Source organism: Myxine glutinosa, chromosome 6, assembly GCF_964187855.1.
Source record: "Myxine glutinosa chromosome 6, kmMyxGlut1.1, whole genome shotgun sequence".
Taxonomy (NCBI): Eukaryota; Metazoa; Chordata; class Myxini; order Myxiniformes; family Myxinidae; genus Myxine; species Myxine glutinosa.
Window position 1 is genome coordinate 176,454,677 of NC_136266.1, and position 21,425 is coordinate 176,476,101.

The 21,425-nt window shown below is 43.4% G+C and overlaps 1 protein-coding gene across 2 annotated transcripts in view; it reads right to left on the minus strand.

Moving 5' to 3' along the window:
- LOC137428973 (KAT8 regulatory NSL complex subunit 1) overlaps window positions 1–19,418 on the minus strand; it is a 241,691-nt gene extending 222,273 nt beyond the window's left edge. Inside the window, exons 1-2 of one of the 2 annotated variants that reach the window (XM_078780889.1) lie at window positions 19,260–19,418; window positions 18,822–18,922 (exon numbers count right to left, since the gene is read on the minus strand). The gene's annotated coding sequence lies outside the window, so the exon portion shown is untranslated. The remainder of the gene's footprint in view (window positions 1–18,821; window positions 18,923–19,259) is intronic. The other variant, XM_068118907.2, reaches the window with a different exon arrangement.
- Window positions 19,419–21,425: the final 2,007 nt, after the last annotated feature.

Sequence of the window (21,425 nt, forward strand, 5' to 3'; positions counted from 1 at the left end):
GTTTTATATGGTAGATAGACGCTTCCAAAAGAGACACATGTTAATCATGATTTTTGTTTGTCTTAACATATTTATTCTATGCGATTTATGGGAGCGAGACATGGGTAATGAACGTAGAGCAGCAACGAAGGCTGGAAAGGGTGGAAATGCGAATGGTTCGGTGGATGTGTGGAGTATCGTTGAGAGAGAGGAAGACAAATGATGAATTGCGAAAAATGATGGGAATAGAGCCTGTGATTGATGCTGTGAAGAGGAATAGGTTGAGATGGTTTGGTCATGTGTTGAGGAAGGAGGAAAGTGACTGGTTGAGAAGAGTGATGGAAATGAATGTCGAAGGAAGTAGAGGATGGGGAAGACCGAGAAAGACTTGGCTAAAGATGGTCGAAGAAGAAATGCGGGCAAGCGGGTTAACAAGGAGAGATGCAGAAAATAGGGCAAGATGGAGAAGATTGTCATGGGGTCCGCAAGGCTAACTTCCGCTCTAGCAGGGAAAATGGCCTTAAAATGCATGTTGTTGTTGTTTAACATATTTATTCTGGGTTTTTTTTGTGTTTAATTGTGATTCTCCACACTCTGAAGAGTAATTTTGTACAAAATTTGAAAATGTCATTCTTTTTTAGTAACAAGTCACCTTAAGTTACTTTGACTTGAATCAACAACAAATGCCTTTTAAATAGAGACCGAAGGAAATATGAAATAAAAAGCCATCTGGCATGCCGATCTGGCAAGATAAGTGTTGCATAATAACAAACTTTGTCATAAATCATCCACAAATTTTTGAAATATCATGCTACATATCGTTTTTTGCCCGATCACTCAATGGTGAAGAATCACTTTTAAAATTTAAAAACTATTGTATCCGGATCTGGATTCAGATCTTCACCAAACCGAATTAATTTTTCCTTGTCGCACACCCAACCTCACCACCAAATTTCATCTGAATCCGTCCACAACTTTTTAAGATATTTTCTTCACATACAGACAGACAAACAAACAGACAGACAAACTAGAACGGCACTCAGTAGAGAGCATACCTCCGCCAGGTGAACAGTTTACGTTTTGTATCTCAGACGAGACCAGAAAATCACAAGACACAATCACAATTAATCGTAATCATCCGTCCACAACTTTTTTAGATATCCTGCTTTGTATCGTTTTTTGACCCTGTCTCCCAATGGTGACAAATCACTTAAAAATACATACTAGCCGGATCCGGATCTTCACCAAAATTGAATCGATTCTTCCTTGTCACACACCCAACCTCTCCACCACGTTTCGTCCAAATATATCCATAATTTTTTGAGATATCCTGCTATATGGTTTTTATAGCCCTGTCACTCAATGGTGAAGCCTGGTGTTGGCTGAGCGGTTAGGGTGCCGGCTTGGGATCCTAGGATCCTGGGTTCGAATCCCGGTCGATCGCTGAATTAACGCCAGGGGGGTTGACTCAGCCTGTCATCCTTCCGAGGTCGGCAAATTGAGTACCAGCTTGCTGGGATGAATGATCCCGGTGTGTACCCCGATTTAGCATAGGTACACCGTATCCCTGCACATCGTAAGAGGCGACTAAGGGTTGGCGTCAGGAAGGGCATCCGGCCATAAAAACATTGCCTCAAACAGGGAACCATGAGGTCATGGGGCCCGCAAGGCTAACCCCCGCTCTAGCGGGGAAAAATGGCCTCAAAACGATCATTCATTCATTCATTCACTGAATGGTGAAGAATCACTTTAAAAAAAAAAAAATCTCATATCCGAATCCATATTCAGATCTTCACCAAAATCGAATCGCAATCGTCTTTGTCAAACACCCAACGTCTCCACCAAGTTTTGTCCAAATCCATCCATAACTTTTTGAGATATCCTGCTTTGTATCGCTTTTGACCCTATCTCCCAATGGTGAAGAATAACTTTAAAAATTCTACTTGGCGGATCCGAATCCAGATCTTCACCCAAATTTAATAATTTCGTCCTCGTCACATACACTACCTCTCTGCCAATTTTCGTTTGAATCTGTCCACAACCTTTTGAGATATCTTGTTCACAAACGGACAAACGGACAAACAGACTAGAAATCGGTCAGAGACCGAGGACTTGCCGGAATTAAAAATATGGCGGCCGAACCACGTGACCGATGACGTCATCATTTTGTTTTTTTAAACTAATTTATTCCTAGATTATGCTCAAGAAATTACATGTTGATCAGATGAAGTTTTGTACTTGTCGAATTTTGACGTCATAATGGAGGGACCTGTGACATCATCATTAACATATTTTATTCCCCATGAAGAGTTCTTTACAATGCCATGTCTCAATTTTTTCTATTCAGCACTTTCAGGGATATAGTGCTAAATTTTTCGGTATTTCCAAGATGGCGGCCGAACCACATGACTGATGACGTGATCATTAAATTATTTTCTCCACCAGTTTATGCCGACATGGTGCTCAAGAAATTGCATCTTGATTGGATGAAGTTTTGTACTTGTCGAATTATGATGTCATAATGGAGGCCTTGGGCCTAGAGAGTTAAAAATTGGGCACAGTCTATTCCAGGGCAAGACAAATATGTGTGTAAAGTATGGCGATGCTATGTGCAACGATGCAGACGTAGTACTGCGCACAAACAGACTAAGACAAACCAACCAACCAACATACTTGCCGGAATCTTTTCCGGCAAGTAACAAACAGACAGACACAGACAGGGGTGAAAACATAACCTCCATCCACCTTTGGTAGCGGAGCTAATAAATGAAACGTAATTATTACCATTTACCGGTTGTTGTTGTTGTTGTTTGACGTAACATAATAGACCGGGAGCCCAGGGGGGTCAGCCTAGCTGGAAAGTTAACCAATTTTCATGTATATAGCAATGGTCCATGTGCATGTCCATGTAAGGAAATGGACGTCTGCCGGGCACATTCTGATGGGTGTGGTCAGAAGGGCCATTAGAAAGGGACCCCAAAATTGAGTTAGATCAGCTCTGTGAGTTAACCCGGTGAAACCTACATGAAATAGTTCGGCATAGTCCCAGATATCATGAATGACCACTGCCAGACATTTTCAGTGGTGGGTTGTGCCCGCCAGACACCTCTGAATGCCACCACCCCAAAATTGAGCTAGATCAGCTCGTAAGTTAACCCGGTGAAACCTACATGAAATAGTTCGGCATAGCCCCAGATATCATGAATGACCACTGCCAGACATTTTCAGTGGCGGGTGTGCCCACCAGACACCCCCGAACGCCCCCCCCCCCCCCCCCCCCCGTTCCATTGAGCTAGACGGCTAGATTGAGCTGAGAAAAAGCCCAATTTATCTCTTGATTCTGTGGCTTTGTAATTTACTCACAATTATCAATATCCGCATGTATTTGACCAAACCTGGACAACAAGGTGCCAGGCATGTTACTTTACATGCATTACTTTTTGTGACACTTTTACCGGTATATGTGTGGGAAATAGTCAGTTTAAAATAGGAATCAAGTAGTCAATTTATCTTATCACTGCAACCTAACTCATTTTATTAATGATCAGTCATCAACACATCCAAGAAGATATTATAAACAGTATGAGAGGTAAGTTTTGTTACTTAAATTGCTCCCCATAGATATCATGCTGCCACCTATTATCTCATTAATCAAGCTTTAAAACTTAAAGATTTAAGAGAAGTCTCTCCTTTGTAACTATACTCAAAATCAGTGTGTTTATGATGATGCAAAGCGGTACATGTACATCTACATCCCTTTGAATCCATCAGGTACGTGTATGTTACCAGAATAGCGCTGAGGCCTAATCACAAAATGCATAAAATTCACCTAACCCTCACCCTCCTGCTGATGCTGTCCATCCATCATATGGAGGGCCACTTGTCCATTAATTAGGTCTACCTTATCCACTGATATAGACATGTCAATTCAAGCCTGGTGTTGGCTTAGCGGTTAGGGTACTGGCTTGGGATCCTAGGATCCTGGGTTCGAATCCCGGTCGATCGCTGAATTAACGCCAGGGGGGTTGACTCAGCCTGTCATCCTTCCGAGGTCGGCAAATTGAGTACCAGCTTGCTGGGATGAATGATCACGGTGTGTACCCCGATTTAGAATAGGTACACGGTATCCCTGCGCATCGTAAGAGCGTGACCAAGGGTTGGCGTCAGGAAGGGCATCCGGCCATAAAAACATTGCTTCAAACAGGGAACCATGATTGTCATGGGACCCGCAAGGCTAACCCCCGCTCTAGAGGGGAAAAATGGCCTTAAAACGATCATTCATTCATTCAATGAACCTTATGCAGCCAAGGTTACTCACACTATTTACTACAAGTGGAGCCTATATGCTTAGCTGTACGGTCATTAACTTTAAAGCTAAACAATGTTTATTTATGCTCTTTTCTTGATTGAGGGAAATGAAGGCATATATTTTTCGTGTCTGACTGGACCATTATGATCATTCTTGTACATGTGACTGAACCATTTCCCTCAAGGTAAGCTTATGCCCATACCACGAAAAATGTCAATTTTGATTCCTCTCAATTAATATTTAATACGTATTACTGCAGTCATTTCTTTTTATAATGGGTGTTAGCAAAAGTGTGGCTCTGGGGATTTTTTAATACAATGCATTATTCTCACACAACAGATTTTGGTAAGCAGTGATCACGAATCTACTGTCAGCTATCACCCTTCTTGTCTTAAGCATTACACAGCAGTGAAGCGCCTGACAACCCCTGCCACCTGATGATGAACCCACTGCCAAAAAGGCTTCTATCCAAACAAGACGCTGCAGTGTCCTTCCCAAGTTGGATCAGCAGGGCCTGTTGAAAGGGACTTGTATTTTCTGTGGCAAAATCCATAAGAAGAAAAATGGAAAAAGAGGAGCCCAGACTGAAGATAGCGACAGTTGCCGGTTGTGAGTCACTTTGCCATCGGGTAAAGTCTTCGAAAAACGAACGTATCAAGAGTCTCATTCGGAGTGGCGTGGACCTGATCGCAAAGGAAGCAGAATACCACAAATCATGCCGTGTCCAGTTCCTGAGGAAGACTGATGATCAAGATAGGCCCAATGAAGGGAGCTCGTCTCAGTCCTACCACAAGAGAGCATTTGCATCTCTGCTTTCATATATCCAGAATGAGGTGCTAGGAAAGCAACGATCTGTGTTAGTTAGTGATTTACTTGCATGTACAAAGAGGAGTACACCAGTGTCTGAGGAGATGGGGCAGACCTCCAAGCCTACACAGCTCAAAATCTTACCAGGAAGGTAAAAGACCATTTCAAAGAAGAAAAAAATCACAATAAAACTGGCAGACCCTCAGAAAGGCAACTTCATCTATACTTCTGCTCTTCCAGAAGAGGATGCCAAGGCTCGCCTTTATGAGGATTCTAAACGGTATGAACTGGATAACAAGTTAAGATGGGCCGCTCTCCATCTTAGATCTCTGATGATGCAGCTCCCGAAGACCAAGACCCCAAATCCTGCAACAGTCCAAAATTTGAAGGAATGCACCGCCAGAGATACCAGCACAGCTGGACCTGTTCTTCAGATGTCTCCTTGGTGGCATGACACTAACTTTCAGTGGTGCACACAAGTTACTCGACCGAAAGGTAACTGCAATGGCATCAGATGCCATTTACAGCGGCACTCATGGCACCGTAAAACCACATAGTACCGATGTCAGCATCGACCTCATGGTACCACAGCTCATCGTTGTTGCCAAAGATAAAATACATCAGGTTCTATCTTTTTCTTTTTCTCTACAATCAATGAGTAGAAGTGTTTTGTTTTCATGTTTAAAACATTGATAGCATTTTCAGTTGACATTTCTATAAATTGTTCCCCTGCCTAATCCATACCTGTTTCAGCAGTATGCAATTTATCCAACCATGATATCGGAAACGCTTTCTTTAATATTACGAACTTAAAGGGAAATAATAGTTTCGGCTAGAGTCCCTGTATATAGAGAGTTGTGTCAACTCAAATTTGGACGCCATTTTGTGTCTAAGTGTGTCGGATTAGATATACATGTACATTCGCGATATGGGGTGATATATTCTAAACCTGCTAAAAAAAAATTTACTACACATATTTATTATTTAGTCTTATTATTACATACAGGTGATATTTGTTTTGTCAAAAACTCAGCTATTGCCGTGAAAAAGAGCTGTGTGGTGATATTAAAAGTGGTATGGCAATGCATATTACAAGCCAACACTGCATATAAGAGCTAACATTATAAGTAAGACAAACCAATGCTGTCGTTCTCTGAATTTTAATAACTTTTAGAAAGGAGTGTGGGCATATCCAATATTTTTTAAAGGGTGCCGAGAGCAATTCCGGTGTAGGACTTCCAGCCGACATATATAGTCTAACACACTTAAAACAAATTCTGTACGTGGTATTGCCATATTTCTATAGTGTACAACTTTAGTTTTATCGACATTTATATTAAATTTCCATTGTAATGATTTAACAAGCTGCAAGTCAGCTTCTGTCTCTGACATAAGGAAAACGTCATCGGCATCTAGTAAGATTGAAACGTTCATTTATTACTACACCCTTGCCCAGAACTCTGATGGATATTGCCTGATCGATTAATATGTTTCATAGCTGGCGACTTAATTAACACTTAATTTTCGACTGCGCCAAGCCGTAATTAAACAGAGAAAAAACTTTTAAAAATACCTGCAGTGTGCACGGTTCGTTGAGTCGAACAGATATGGAAAAGCACAGATAAGACGTCGTATTCACCATAACTTGTTTAATTTCACCAGGAACACGATGAGGCCAACACAGTAAACATTCAGTACAAAACTTGGTTCATACATTCAGTACAGAACATGATTCATACATTCAGACCATAAGAAAACTATGCCCGTAATACAACACTCTGACCAGACCAACACTTCATCCCACTACATTCACTCCTCACAAGTGAAACTCATCACTACTCCGTTCACTCCTCACAAGTGAGACTCATCACTACTCCGTTCACTCCTCACAAGTGAGACTCATCACTACTCTGTTCACTCCTCACAAGTGAGACACCATCACTACTCCGTTCACTCCTCACAAGTGACTCATCACTGCTCCGTTCATTCCTCACAAGTGAAAAAGTACAGTGACATTGCCCGCAGACTACCCAACCGCAGACCAGGCAATGTCACTGTACCGGGACATTTCATCAATCAATGACAATATGCGGTCCGCTAGGACTACCCGAAAAAAATTGAGCAGGGTTCTTCCCACAGAAATGCATTTTTGGTCAGCTCCTTGAAGATTATAAACAAACACAAATCACTTCCCTTTAAAAGGGTTTTCAACGGACAGACAACCAAAAAAAAACCGAGCAGATAGAATTGCTTTTGAACATCGATCATCAAGCGGCGTGGGCCTACCTGGCAGAGTCTCGAGGAGTCGATCGCTTTCCAGCTCTTTCGTCTGACTTTCGCTTCCCAAATTTGTCTTCTGACTTTATCATTTGGAAATCTATACATCTTATATTTCCCAGATTGGTTTGAACAACCAAAATCAGAACAACCAGTCATTTTGTTTGGCAATAAACAACATTCCCGTACCAAGCTGACGTTCACGCACGGTGAAGTTAGACACAAAATGGCGCCACAAAATCACGTGACCAGAAATCTCGGGTCAGCACATGGCGCAACTCTCTTTATACAGGGACTCTAGTTTCGGCAACGTATTACATTAAACAGATAACGTCAGCGTCTTTACAATACCCATGACAAATGACGTGTTATACCTTACAACTCCATGCTTTTCCCATGACTTGAAATAAAACATCTGATTTTCAAAAGTTATGTTGCTGTTATTCCATAGTATTTTATTCTCAATTTTATTATCATCAGGTTAACTCTCGATCTGATCCAGCTCAATTTTGGGGTGGTGGCATTGGGGGTGTCTGGTGGGCACACCCCACCACTGAAACTTGTCTGGCAGTGGTCATTCATGATATCTGGAACAAGGCCGAACATTTTCCAGTAGGTTTCACCGGGTCAACTCACGAGCTGTCCTAGCTCAATTTTGGAGTACCGGTTATGTAAGTCTGGCGGGCACACCCCACCATTGAAAATGTCTGGCAGGGGCCATTCATAATATCTGGGACTATGCCGAACATTTTCCAGTAGGTTTCACCGGGTTAACTTACGAGCTGATCTCGCTCAATTTTGAGGGTGGAGTCAGTCGGGGGTGTCTCGCAGCCATAGCCCACCACTGAAACTGTCTGGCAGTGGTCATTCATGATATCTGGGACTATGCCGAACATTTTCCAGTAGGTTTCACCGGGTTAACTCACGAACTGATCTAGCTCAATTTTAGGGTGCCGGTTATGTAAGTCTGGAAGGCACAACCCACCACTGAAAATGTCTGGCAGTGGTCATTCATGATATCTGGGACTATGCCGAACTATTTCATGTACAGTCACGTGAAAAAGTAAGTACACCCCATGTAAAGTTTTGACCTTTTCAACATATTTCAACATTCAGCTATTTGATCTTCATTTCAACAATATTGACAGATAAACATGATATAATATAACAAATATCATGAAACATTTACATTTTGTAGTCCATTATATAATTTAAATAAACATAAATGCAAATTTCGCATGTGGAAAATGTAAGTACACCCTTGGCTCTAACAGGTGGTATTGCCCCCTTTGGCAGAAACAACCTCAAGTAGGCATTTCGTATAACTGTCCACCAGTCTCTGACATCGGCTGGGAGAAATTTTTGCCCACTCCTCCATGCAGAATTCTTTCAGCTGTGTGATGTTTGAGGGGTTTCTTGCATGCACAGCTCGTTTCAAATCCCCCACAACATGTCGATGGGATTTAGATCCGGGCTTTGACTTGGCCATTCCAGAACCCTCCATTTCTTTCTTTTCAGCCATTACTTGGTGGATTTACTGGTATGTTTAGGGTCATTGTCATGTTGCAAGGTCCACCTTCGGTTGAGCTTCAACTTTCCGACAGATGGCCTCACATTATCCTCAAGCACCCTCTGGTACAATGAAGAATTCATTGTGGATTATATGATGGTGAGCTGTCCAGGCCCTGATGCAGCAAAGCTGCCCCAAACCATAATATTTCCACCACCATGCTTTACAGTTGGTATCAGGTCTTGTGGTCAAATGCTGTCTTTGGTTTTCGCCAAACATGTCTTCTGGTACTGTGGCCAAATAGCTCTACCTTTGACTCATCTGTCCAGGGCACATTGTTCCAGAAGTGCTGGTCTTTGCCTAGGTGTTCATTGGCAAACTTTAGACTTGCCCTGATGTTCTTTCTGGACAGCAAAGGTTTCCTCCTGGCACACCTCCCATGTAGATCAAATTTGTGCAGCCTCTTTTAATGGTAGACTCGTGCACTTTGACATCAAGAGTAGCCAGAGCTACCTGTAGGTCCCGTGATGACATTCTGGGGTTCTTAGAGACTTCTTTCAGCATCTTGCGGTCTGCTCTCGGGCTGAACTTGCTGGGGCGGCCTAGCCTGAACAAGTTGGCAGTTGTTTGGAATCTTCTTCACTTGTAGATGATCTTCCAGACAGTCGAATGATTGATTTCAAATTGTTTGGAGATCTTTTTAAATCCCTTCCCAGACTCGTAGGCATCTATAACCTTCTTTCTGAAGGCCTCAGAGAGCTCTTTTGATCTAGGCATGGTGACGCCGCACACTTCAACAACAAGGCGCAAACCAAACTAAATGTCTGAGGTTTAAATAAGACAGGTTCCTCCAAGATCCTCTCTAACGTTGTACTAATCATTTGCACCTGAGCTGGTGCACCTGATTCTAATTTTCGGTATTTGTCATAGAGATAAATGTAGGGGTGTACTTACTTTTTCCACATGCGAAATTCGCATTGATGTTTATTTAAATTATACAATGGACTACAAAATGTAAATGCTTCATGATATTTGTTGTATTATATCACCTTTATCTTTCAATATTGTTGCTATGAAGATCAAATAGCTGTATGTTGAAATATGTTGAAAAAGTCAAAACTTTACATGGGGTGTACTTACTTTTTCACGTGACTGTAGGTTTTATCAGGTTAACTCACAGAGCTGATCTAGCTCAATTTTGGGGTCCCTTTCTAATGGCCCTTTTGACCACACCCACCATAATGTGCCCGGCAGACGTCCATTTCCTTATATGGACATGCACATGGACCATTGCTATATTCATGAAAATTGGTTAACTTTCCAGCTAGGCTGACCCCCCTGGGCTCCCGGTATATAATTACTCTTGGAGAAATATTTAACTTAAGTTGGACTAAATGTTTTTATGGTGACTTCGTAGATTTTAACATTCACAAGTGTACACACTCAACAAACAGACAATTGTCACGTTTAGCAAAATACAGGATATGCACAGGCCTAGTTTCAATGAACCACCGTCCTCCCGGACTCAGAGAGGACATCTCCATTTGATTGTCGAATATGCCTGCCCTTGCCAAAGGATCTGCCTGCCCTTGATTATCGACTCTCCACGGTGCTCGTCTACAGTGCAGTTGACCCCTAAACACCTCTGGCAAATTGTATCAGAAAAATGAAAAGTTTCATTAAAAAAATAGATTGAAGTCGGACGTACGAGATCTCACGTAGAAATCGACAAAGTTTTCAACTCGCACTCATACCTGACATGGTTAGAAATGTGCATTTTGGTAATTAGCAACGGTACCCGCCCTATGGGCGGGGCTTCAATTGGGAGGCCCAAATAAAAAGGCTAAATATCAGAAATTGAAGGCTTTTTTTATTTTGAACAATTTATATAAACATCCGTTAAATCTCGATCGGTGCAGCCGTTTGTGCGGCACCTGGGAAAATAACGTCATGCAGGAGCAAGTATCAGCAGGATGTGGCAGTGTGGGAGTCCACGTTTCTGATCGTCCTTCATGCCGAAGTATCCCACCACTTCTCCAAGCATTCCGCTCTTCAGATCCGCCATGACAGATTTAAGCTTGATACTGAAGACGCGTGCAGTTAGTCCTCCCGATGTCGTATGTACTCCCGATACGTGTTTCCTTCATTGTAAAAACTACCAAATCAACAGCTAAAAGGATTTTGAGTCGATAGCTGTTACGGCCTTGGCAAGATCGATGGAGACAGCGATCTGTTAGCGTATTCACCGCCCAAATAGCTATGTGGAATTCTCTCATGTAGAGATTAAACTAATCGTGTTCACAATCACTATGTCGTATGTACTCCCGATACGTGTTTCCTTCAGTTGAAATGAGTTCGAATTCTCTCAAGCAGGGATTCAACCCGTGTCCTTATAAAAGGTCTTTGTCTGAGGTCACCGAGTTCGATCGGTGCAGCCGTTTGTGCGGCACCCGGGAAAACAACATCGTCCCAATGAGAACAATGAACGTTATGTGAACGCAAATGTTATACGCGAGTCCAAGCCTGAGAATGCTGGAGTCCAACCAAAGCTGAAATTGGGAAAACTAAATAGCCTATTTTACTCCTGGATATCCCAGGATTATCCACCCAAAATATCGTTGAGATCGGTTCAGCAGTTTTTACGGTACCTTCGAACAGACAGACCGACAGACAGACAGACATTTGGTGAATTATGGTAAGATTAGAACAATAAAAAAAAAACAATTGGGTATACTTTGGCCGTTATTACCCTCGCAGGAGGAGAGGGTATTGCATTTGGGTCCGGTTGTCTGTTTGTCCGCACAGAATAAATAGAATTTTCTCGGCAACCGTTGGTCCGATTGACAGGAAATTTCCACCATAGGTGCAACTCCACCTGTAGAATTTTTTAATGACAATTATGACGTCATAGGTCACGTGGTATGGGCGCCATCTTGGAAAAACCGAAAAACTTTGCACCTCTATCTCCCAGCGCTGCATAAAAAAAAATTGAGACATGGCTCATTGCAAAGAACTCTCCATGGGCAATAAAATATGTTAATGATGATGTCATAGGTGCCTCCATTATGACGTCATAATTCGACAAGTACCAAACTTCATCCGATCAAGATGAAATTTCTTGAGCGTCATCTTGGGATAAATTAGTGGAGGAAAAAAATTATGACGTCATACGTCACGTGGTTCGGCCGCCATCTTGGAAAAACCAAAAACATTGCACCTCTGTATCTCCAAAAGGGCTGCATGGAAAAAATTAAGACATGGCTCATTGTAAAGAACTCTCCATGGGGAATAAAATATGCTGATGATGATGTCATTGGTGCCTCCATCAAAACATCATAATTCGACAAGTACAAAACTTCATCCGATCAAGATGAAATTTAGAGCATCATCTCGGCTCTCGGGATACATTGGTGGAGAAAAAAAATAATGATGACGTAATCGGTCACGTGGTTCGGCCGCCATATTTGTTTTTAACACAAAATCCTTAAAAACCACTGAAAAAACATCCTGGCGAGGGTCTGCAATCTCTGATTGCAGTTTGCAATTTATATCATTATTGGCACAGCTTCCTCATGTTAAAAGCTCTTCAGAATGGCACCCATGTGAGATTTGGGTTGTTCCTTCATGGTGTGTGATAAAGAAAATTCACAAACACTGTATTCATCAAGCTTTTGCATAATGACTTGAAAAAGGTCAAAAATAAATAAAATATATTGCGTATTTATAATAAATTAATAAATTAATAAATAGCACTTAAAATAGTGTATTTATGCTTTCTCACCTGTACAAATTATTTGAGAGGTCCTAAATATTTTGCAACTCATGCTCCCCTAATTTCCTCTACTAGCCACAGCTCTCCTCCCTCCTAATGATATTTGCATTGTCATGAAACCTTTTACCCTTCACCTCCTCAATGGAAGAGGACTTCAAAGGTACTGTTGTGCCTGTAATATCTTATGATCTCCAGAGAAGGTGAAGTAGCAGAGACGTGTCACAAACATCATGGATGTTTCTTTCTTGCACTAACTTGATCAAAACAGAAAAACTGTACGTGACAGGAATTGCACAATTCCAAACACAGTACTTTATTATAAAATATATTGATTCATAATCACACATCTTGCATAATTTGAACACAAAAGATTGAAACTTTTTTCCCCAAGTTCCATCAGCTAGCTGTTATGTAATTGAATATCTGATTCACGATTGTCCGAATTGCCAGCGACTATTTGCCTCCCAGATGTAAATTGTTGGAGCGCAATTTTTAGAACGCCTCGTGAGTCTGGGAGGTCGGTGGTTCGAACCGCAAACCAAGTCATACAAGAAACTTTTTTTTTAAATGGTACGTGCTGCTTCCTTGCTTGATGCTCAGCATTTAAAAAGGATAGAGCATGGACAAAAGCCATATGTTGGCAATACGAGCACAGGCTTTGATGGGCCTCCTCCCACGTTTAAATTCCTTGGAATGGAACATTTAGTGAAGTAAAATGATGGGAAAAGTCAGTGAGGCAACTTCTTGAAATATCATGCTATATATCGTTTTATGCCCTATCTCTCAATAATGAAGAATCACTTTAAGAATTAAAAACAAATTATCTTATCTGGATTCGGAACTTCACCACGATTGAATTGACTCGTCCTTGTCACACACCCAACCTGTCCACCATGTTTCGGTCGAATCTGTCCATAACTTTTTGAGATATCCTGCTCACAGGCAAACAGACCTCCGTCCACTCCAGACCTCCAGACCTCCGTCCAAAGCATAACCTCCGTCCACCTTTGGTGGTGGAGGTAGTAAATGTTGTTTTCTTTTTTCTTGAAACCTAACGGTTTGTTTACACAGAAAGGTTAACACTCGGTAAATTCCAGAGCTGTGGTAGTACGTTGGACATACTAAATTACTCTGTCTGGTAGTTTGGAGTAACTCGGAGTCCTAGTAAATTTTCATGGCAACATTCATCACGTGATTGACCACTCTGGGCCCTGCCTTCTAGTGACGCCAAGTTTGTAACCCGTCATCTGGCCTGTATTAAATACTTTCATGTGAATGTCAAAACTTTGCTATGGATCAAAATTATTGGTAATAAGAAATGGACTACGTAACATGCAACAATATGTGTGTCAACACAGCGTAAGGCTCATGCATGACAAGGACATTAGGGAGACATCAGTCATAGACTTTTACAATGTATTGCAAGGACCTTAAGAGACAATGCACATATCAGCACACCGAGCACAGCATATGGGATTTGAACCTGGGATCTCAGCATCATGAGCTGTGTACTCAGATAGGACGAACATTGCATCCAATCTTTCAGAACCACCAAGCAAAAAAAATTACGACAATGTAATACATTGCTACTTCACAATCTTAAAATTCAACTATCCCAAATATAGTAATTAGCCTTAGTCACTTGCCTGAAAACATTCGAGCAATTGTTGAGATATTTTGCATAAATGTATTAAGTATAGTTCATGTAGTTCATGTAGTTATCCTCTCCCTTCTGTCTCTTCTTGCACTGGCACCCACACCCAGTATAAGGGTGACAATGGATATGGATGCAGGTCCACCTTTGAGATTTTGCTGCAAACCATTTTTGTGAGCAAATCTCGACAGACACCAATGGAAGTTGCTTTTTTAACCAAAGTGCAAGAATGATAAGCATGTGTATATGCCCTGATCCGATGAAGTTTCACTGTGGGGAAAGAACATGCACGCAGCTTTAGTCTTGCGTGCAGCCTGATAGCACATGTGCCCCCTCCCCTACCGAACACCCACAGGTATGGTTGCCATACATGGCACGTGGTTATATCCTGGTAACAAACTGGTAAAAGACAGGAACAAGTGCAACAAAAAGACCCTTTAATTGAAGCTATCTTGGACACTGAATTGTACAGTGCAGTTAAAGCTTGAGGGAGTCAATCATATCTACAATTCCAACCAAAGCATGGGCAGATCAAAACAGATTAAACGAGAGATCAAGATCAAGACAGATTAAACGAGAGAGAAATCAGTGGCGGGCCACTGCAATTCCCATACTCCCCCCTGTTACGTGCTACTCCCCAACCCCCTGGTCACGGTCTACCTCCGAGCCCCGAGGGGAGTCACGGCAGAAACGTGTTATTCTGTATGTCAAAGATCACTGGTGAAGCCACACCAATTGTTACCAACAAACAAATATTGCATTAAGATCACACAAGAATAACAGTACAACAATAATAGTAATCAAAAGTACAATCAATATATATCCTATGATGGCACCATCAGTTTCGTAACATATAACTCACTGTGCTCCAAGTGAGTGAACCAAGAACATTCCCAATGTCTCTTTCCCTGCTTCAAACCAAAGTTGATTCCGGTTTCAAGCCGAAGTCGATCCCGGCTTCAAGCCAAAGTCGATCCGCTCCAGCGATCGTCAGAACGATGTCTAATCGAGACCAGAATCCCGTCCGGATGACGGCCAAGCCACACGGCCAAAGCTGCACCAAGGCACCCTCAAGGCAACTGGGAAATCCAAAGGCGCCCTCCAGGCGACTGGAAAATCACACCCTCGGGTATGGACGTTTCACGGCTCACAGTCGGCGAACCTCAGATTTACCTTCATAATCTGCGTTGCACACACACACACCAGATAAACGTCTGAATGCGGTGAGAACGGCTGAAGCGAAGCAAAGAAACCTTGCTTGACGCACAAAGTGCACGAGTCAAAATGGCCGACGGCCCGTACTCGAGACGTAACGGCACGACGAGGATTCTCTTCGGAATCGATCGCAAAACCTGACACGCAGGTGAATCTGTCACAGCGATAACAACTCTGTCGCAGGAATCCCTTTCCTGGGAAACCCAAAGTTCACTCGTGACTCTTGCTCGCCAATGTTCTCTCCAGACCGCAAAGCAACTATGCTTCTTGTCCGACTCCACTCGCTCCGCCTTCTTTTTTCTTCTTCTTTGTCGTCGTCCGGTTCCCGATCCGGTTTCCAGTTTCTTTTAACACTAACTTTTTCAACTTTTGAAAACAGTTCATACACAATAAACCTTTTGAAAACAATAATAGTACATGGAATCAAAAATGTTTACAGTGGATGAAAACTACAACAACGGAAGTGACGAATCCGTAACACCCCTTATAGCAAAGTTAAACTAGAATGGCACTCAGTAGAGAGCATATCTCCGCCATGCTGAACAGTTTACGTTTTGTATCCCACTGATAGGACGGATCTTGATTCGGACCTGAACCAAAATCTAATCGACTTGTTCTTGTCACCTAACCAACTCATCCACCAAGTTTAGTCATGATTTGTCCATAACTTTTTTTAATATCATGTTATATATCGCTTTTCGCCTGATCTCTCAATGGTGAAGAATCACTTAAAAATAAATAATTCTCTTATCCGAATCCATATTTAGATCTTCACCAAAATCGAAACGATTCGTCCTTGTCACACACAACCACTCCACCAAGTTTCGTTCAAATCCGTGTATAACTTTTTGAGATATCGTGCTATGTATCGTCTTTGGATCTATCTCCCAATGGTGAATAATCTACTTTTAAAATTATAGTATCCGGATCTGGATCCGGATCTTCACCAAAATCTAATCATTTAGTCCGTGTCACATACACTACCTTTCTGCCAAGTTTCGTCCAAATCCATGTATAGCTTTTTGACATATCGTGCTATGTATCATCTTTGGATCTATCTCCCAATGGTGAAGAATCTACTTTAAAAATTATAGTATCCGGATCCGGATCCGGATCTTCACCAAAATCTAATCATTTAGTCCGTGTCACATACACTACCTTTCTGCCAAATTTCGTCTGAATCCGTCAACAACTTTTTGAGATATCTTGTTCACAAACCAACAAACAGACAGACAGGGGTGAAAATATAACCTCCATCCACCTTCGGTGGCAGAGGTAAACATTGCAAAAGGTTCCACCAGGTATAGCTGGAAGGGCGAAAGACCAATCGAACCATCTAGTAGCTGGTTCCCTCTGAAGTTTCCCTCAGGATAGCGGGAGCTCTCGCTGGATGTGCAGTTTTATCCAGTAAAGTGACCGACTAGAGGCATTGGGGCCGAAACGGCTTCAACCTATTCTCAAACTTTGAATGGGTAAGACGTCCGGCTCGCATCTTCGGAGCCGGGCGCACGCACGCTCACTCTCCGTGGTACGGTGGCGGCGCGCGAGCGAAGTATGCGAGCTGCCCAGTGGGCCACTTTTGGTAAGCAGAACTGGCACTGAGGGATGAACCGATTCCTCCTAAGAACACAAGGGTAGTACAGCATGCACAAGATTTTTTTGAATGTTCCTTCTTTTCTATTGCTCGACATTTTCTATAAGCTATGGACGGATGGACAGGCGGACGGGCGGACGGACGGACGGACACCAACGTGATTTTGAGGGTTTTCTAAATAAAACTCACGAATGTGGAAACAGACGTTGCTGAAATTTGGAACATATTACCCTCCATGTACAAAGCATTTACTTCTGAAATTTCCAGCCGATTTTGTCCAGTAGAAGCCGAGAAACGTATTTGCAGTCCTCATGTTAAAGCTGCATACAGAGAAACGATCCCTTATATAAAAGGAGGGGAGCTTTGCGCCTCCCTTTGATTGTTCACCATTTTATGCATTGTTGATTGTTTTTTGCAGAAAAGTCGATTTGCTCTATTTTAAATCATAATTTTTTTTGCACATTGTAATATTGTCCTGGTAATTACTGTACAAAGCTGTTTTGAGGTATTTTACTTTATCGTAATGTATAATTCCTGATGCTTAATATTCCCCTCTTCCCTCTAAAATGATATCATGGTTACTTTTTGTCCATTCTGTGTCATTCTCTAACACTCAAGGGCCTGAAACAACAACCACAAGCAACACCACCACCACACCAAATTACACAATGAAGTGATTTTGCATTTGGTGTGCACAGCACTCCTGTTCTACTGGTGAGGTCAGCCATGTCTCGTCATCCGACAGCCACGTCCACCAGTCTCGTCCGACAACCGCGTCCACCAGTCTAGTCCGACAGCCGCGTCCACCAGTCTAGTCCGACATCCGCGTCCAGCAGTCTAGTCCGACAGTCGCTCCCACCAGATCGACAGTCGCTTCCACCAGTTCCACAGTCGCTTCCACCAGTTCCACAGTCGTTTCCACCAGTTCCACAGTCACTTCCACCAGTTCCACAGTCACTTCCACCAGTTTGAGAGTCGCTTCCACCAGTTTGACAGTCGCTTCCACCAGTTTGACAGTCACTTCCACCAGTTTGACAGTCGCTTCCACCAGTTTGACAGTCGCTTCCACCAGTTTGACAGTCGCTTCCACCAGTTTGACAGTCGCTTCCACCAGTTCCACAGTCGCTTCCACCAGTTCCACAGTCGCTTCCACCAGTTCCATAGTCGCTTCCAACAGTTCCACGGTCGCTTCCAACAGTTCCACGGTCGCTTCCAACAGTTCCACGGTCGCTTCCACCAGTTCCACGGTCGCTTCCACCAGTTCCACGGTCGCTTCCACCAGTATGACAGTCGCTTCCACCAGTTCCACGGTCGCTTCCACCAGTTCCACGGTCGCTTCCACCAGTTCCACGGTCGCTTCCACCAGTTCCACGGTCGCTTCCACCAGTTCCACAGTCGCTTCCACCAGTTCCACGGTCGCTTCCACCAGTTTCACAAAATCGTCGGGAATGCCAGTCAAACAAATCCATAGTTTTTTTTTACCAGTATCCAGTTCGTCTGCATCTTACCAAGTGTACACAATGTTCGGAAGAAATGCACAAGCGAATATTTCAACAAGTAGCTTAACGTGTAATTTGAACCAGACTTTACGCTCTGCTTCGGTCTCAGGCAATTAGAGACCCGAATCTGAAGCAAATACACATCTGTACCAAGAGAAACGGTGCAGCCACCACATTGATCGATTGGAGTGCAAGGCCTACGTACCGGCGTCTTCTATCCATGCTCCGGAATCCATGATGTCTGTGAAGCCATCCACATCCTTGCAGACTCCTGGGACGCGTCTCCAACGCAAGACTCCATGCTACCTGCAAAGAACGGACGTTGCAGACAAACAATGACAGGGTGAGTACCTGACCGCCAACGGATGGACCGAACTCTGGTCTTCGAGCACCCATTATTAACGAACAAGCACCAAGTCCCGTCGACTGTGGTAACATCCCCGGATCGTGCAGCGCTGAGCGCTTCCCCGAACCGACCCCGACTCGATCGAAGATATTTACATTGGATATTATTATTAAATACCACAGCGCGCATCGACTTTCAGAGGAAACAGGAATCAATCTTCGTGTCGTGTTCACAAGAGTGATGCACGTCCCGCGCAACCAAACAATCTAACAGGATGTTTCAGTTTCACTCACGAACCTGCGGCTTCCAAATGCGAGGAAGCAGCGGCCGAGTCAGCCACGCAACGTTGCGATCCCAGCACGAATCTCGGTACGAGTACCAAGAGCATCACTTCTCCCACAGAACCTCGCGCCGCCTTTGACCCGACACACGGCGCGTGACGTCACGCAAAAACGCGCCTGACGTCACGTGCCAAGGCGCGCGGCCTTCGTCGTAAGTCGAGTGCAAAAAATAGGTCACCAACGCATTGTTTGTGGTACTCTTGTGTTGCCTTTCATTTACGAAGTAGAGCCAATGTTGTCGTCCCGTACGTGGCAGGTATCTCCCAGGACGTGCAGTGACGTAGGCCCAGTGTCCGTTGACGTAACGCGCAAGTTTTCCTCAAAGGACGTCGTTCGATCGGTTGAGGCAACAAAAAATAACCTTTAAAAAAACCCTCGAATCGATTTTTGACCCGAATAAACATCCAATTTGCGCTCTCGGAGATTAATATGTCCGATTAATATGTCCGCAGCGCCTTGATTAAAGCGAACGGAAATCGTCTATTAATTACGTACGCAATAACGCAAATACTGTGGATCCTGTGGCCATCTCCGACATATTAAGGCTCGTCCAGAATATCGTGTATAACTAATGAACTGATAAATAATCGTAAACTCGAATAAACAATCGACTTTACCTCAGAAATCTCTCCAAACGAAGTACATATAATAAATACGTAGTATGTGAAACATCACCCGCTATTGCCATTGGGATTGATTAGTACATCTCCCTCTGCTGATGGTGTTAATGATCTGTAGTTTGACGCTCCTGAAATATGGGGAAGGTGGTTTGTAACAAATTAAAATCTCGTGTCAAATTTAGATAAATATTCGACAGTTTTAGGATTCGTGTCTTCTTGTATACCGCTCCTTTTCTTATTCCATCTCCAAGCGCTGTGTGACGTCATAGCCGGGCACCGAAGGGGGCCGGGCGCTGTGTGACGTCACCGCCGGGCACCGAAGGTCAAAAAGTCAAAGGTCAACCCAAGGTAAAACTTTTTAAAATAATCAATTTTAATCTGAAAAACAATCCATTTTCATCCGATTGATCAGAGCTTTGATTAAGACCGTCAATTTTAATCTTAATGAATCGCTCCCACCAATGCAGAGAGTCTTGATTTTGGCAGCTTCACCAGAAGAGGGTTGTTGGCAGATCTTGTGCGTCCTGCAGGAATATTTGGGGAGTAGAGCACAGACAGAGCAGGAGGAGCAAGGCCGGAGAGGAGTCTGTAAAAGACAGAAAAACCACCAACCTGCTTGCGGTGAAAGGGAAAAAGGCCCTCAGAATCAGCTTCATTACGGGAGATTCCAATGATTCTGAATGCTTTTGTTTCAACAGTGTGAAGCAGAGCTAGGTGTGAGGCAGGAGCACCAGCCCAGAGGGGAGAGCAGTATTCCATTAAGCTGCGGATGAAAGCTTTGTATGTGGTGAGGAGCTCAGAAGTGCCCGGAAAGGACTTTGCATGACGGAGGATGCCCAGTCGGCGACTGGCTTTGGAGGCCAGCTTGGAAATGTGGTTTTCCCAGGAAAGATCATGGTTGATAGTGAGGCCCAAAAGCTTGAGTGACAGAACTTCTTCAAGAGGATTGTTCAGAAAGTAGATGGGAAGGTTGTCCAGTCGGTCTTTTCGGAGAGGCAAAGTGAGAGTGAGATTTGTCAGGATTGAAAGACATGTTCCACTTGTTTGACCAGTTTGTGATGTTATCCAGGTCTGCAGAGAGTGAAGAGGCTGCTGCCTGCCGATCTGAGGGTTGAGATATGGAGCGGCAGAGAGTGGAGTCATCAGCAAAGAGATAGGATTTTCCAGACAGTCGGAGAGATCATTGATGAAGACGAGAAAAAGCACAGGGCCCACAACACTGCCTTGAGGAACTACAGCCTGAACAGGAAGGGGAGATGAGAGAACTCCATTCAGGGCCACACGTTGACTGCGACCAGAGAGGAAGTCTGCAAGACATGCATGGAGGTTTCCATGGATACCATAGGAGGGGAGTTTGGTTAGCAGGGCGGGGTGCCAGACCGTATTGAAGGTGCGAGATATGTCAAGGGAGACAGCTCTGATTTCCTGTTTCGCATTCAGGACCTCCATCCATTGTTGAGACAGCAGAAGCAGCATGTCCAGAGTAGAATGGCCTGGTCTGA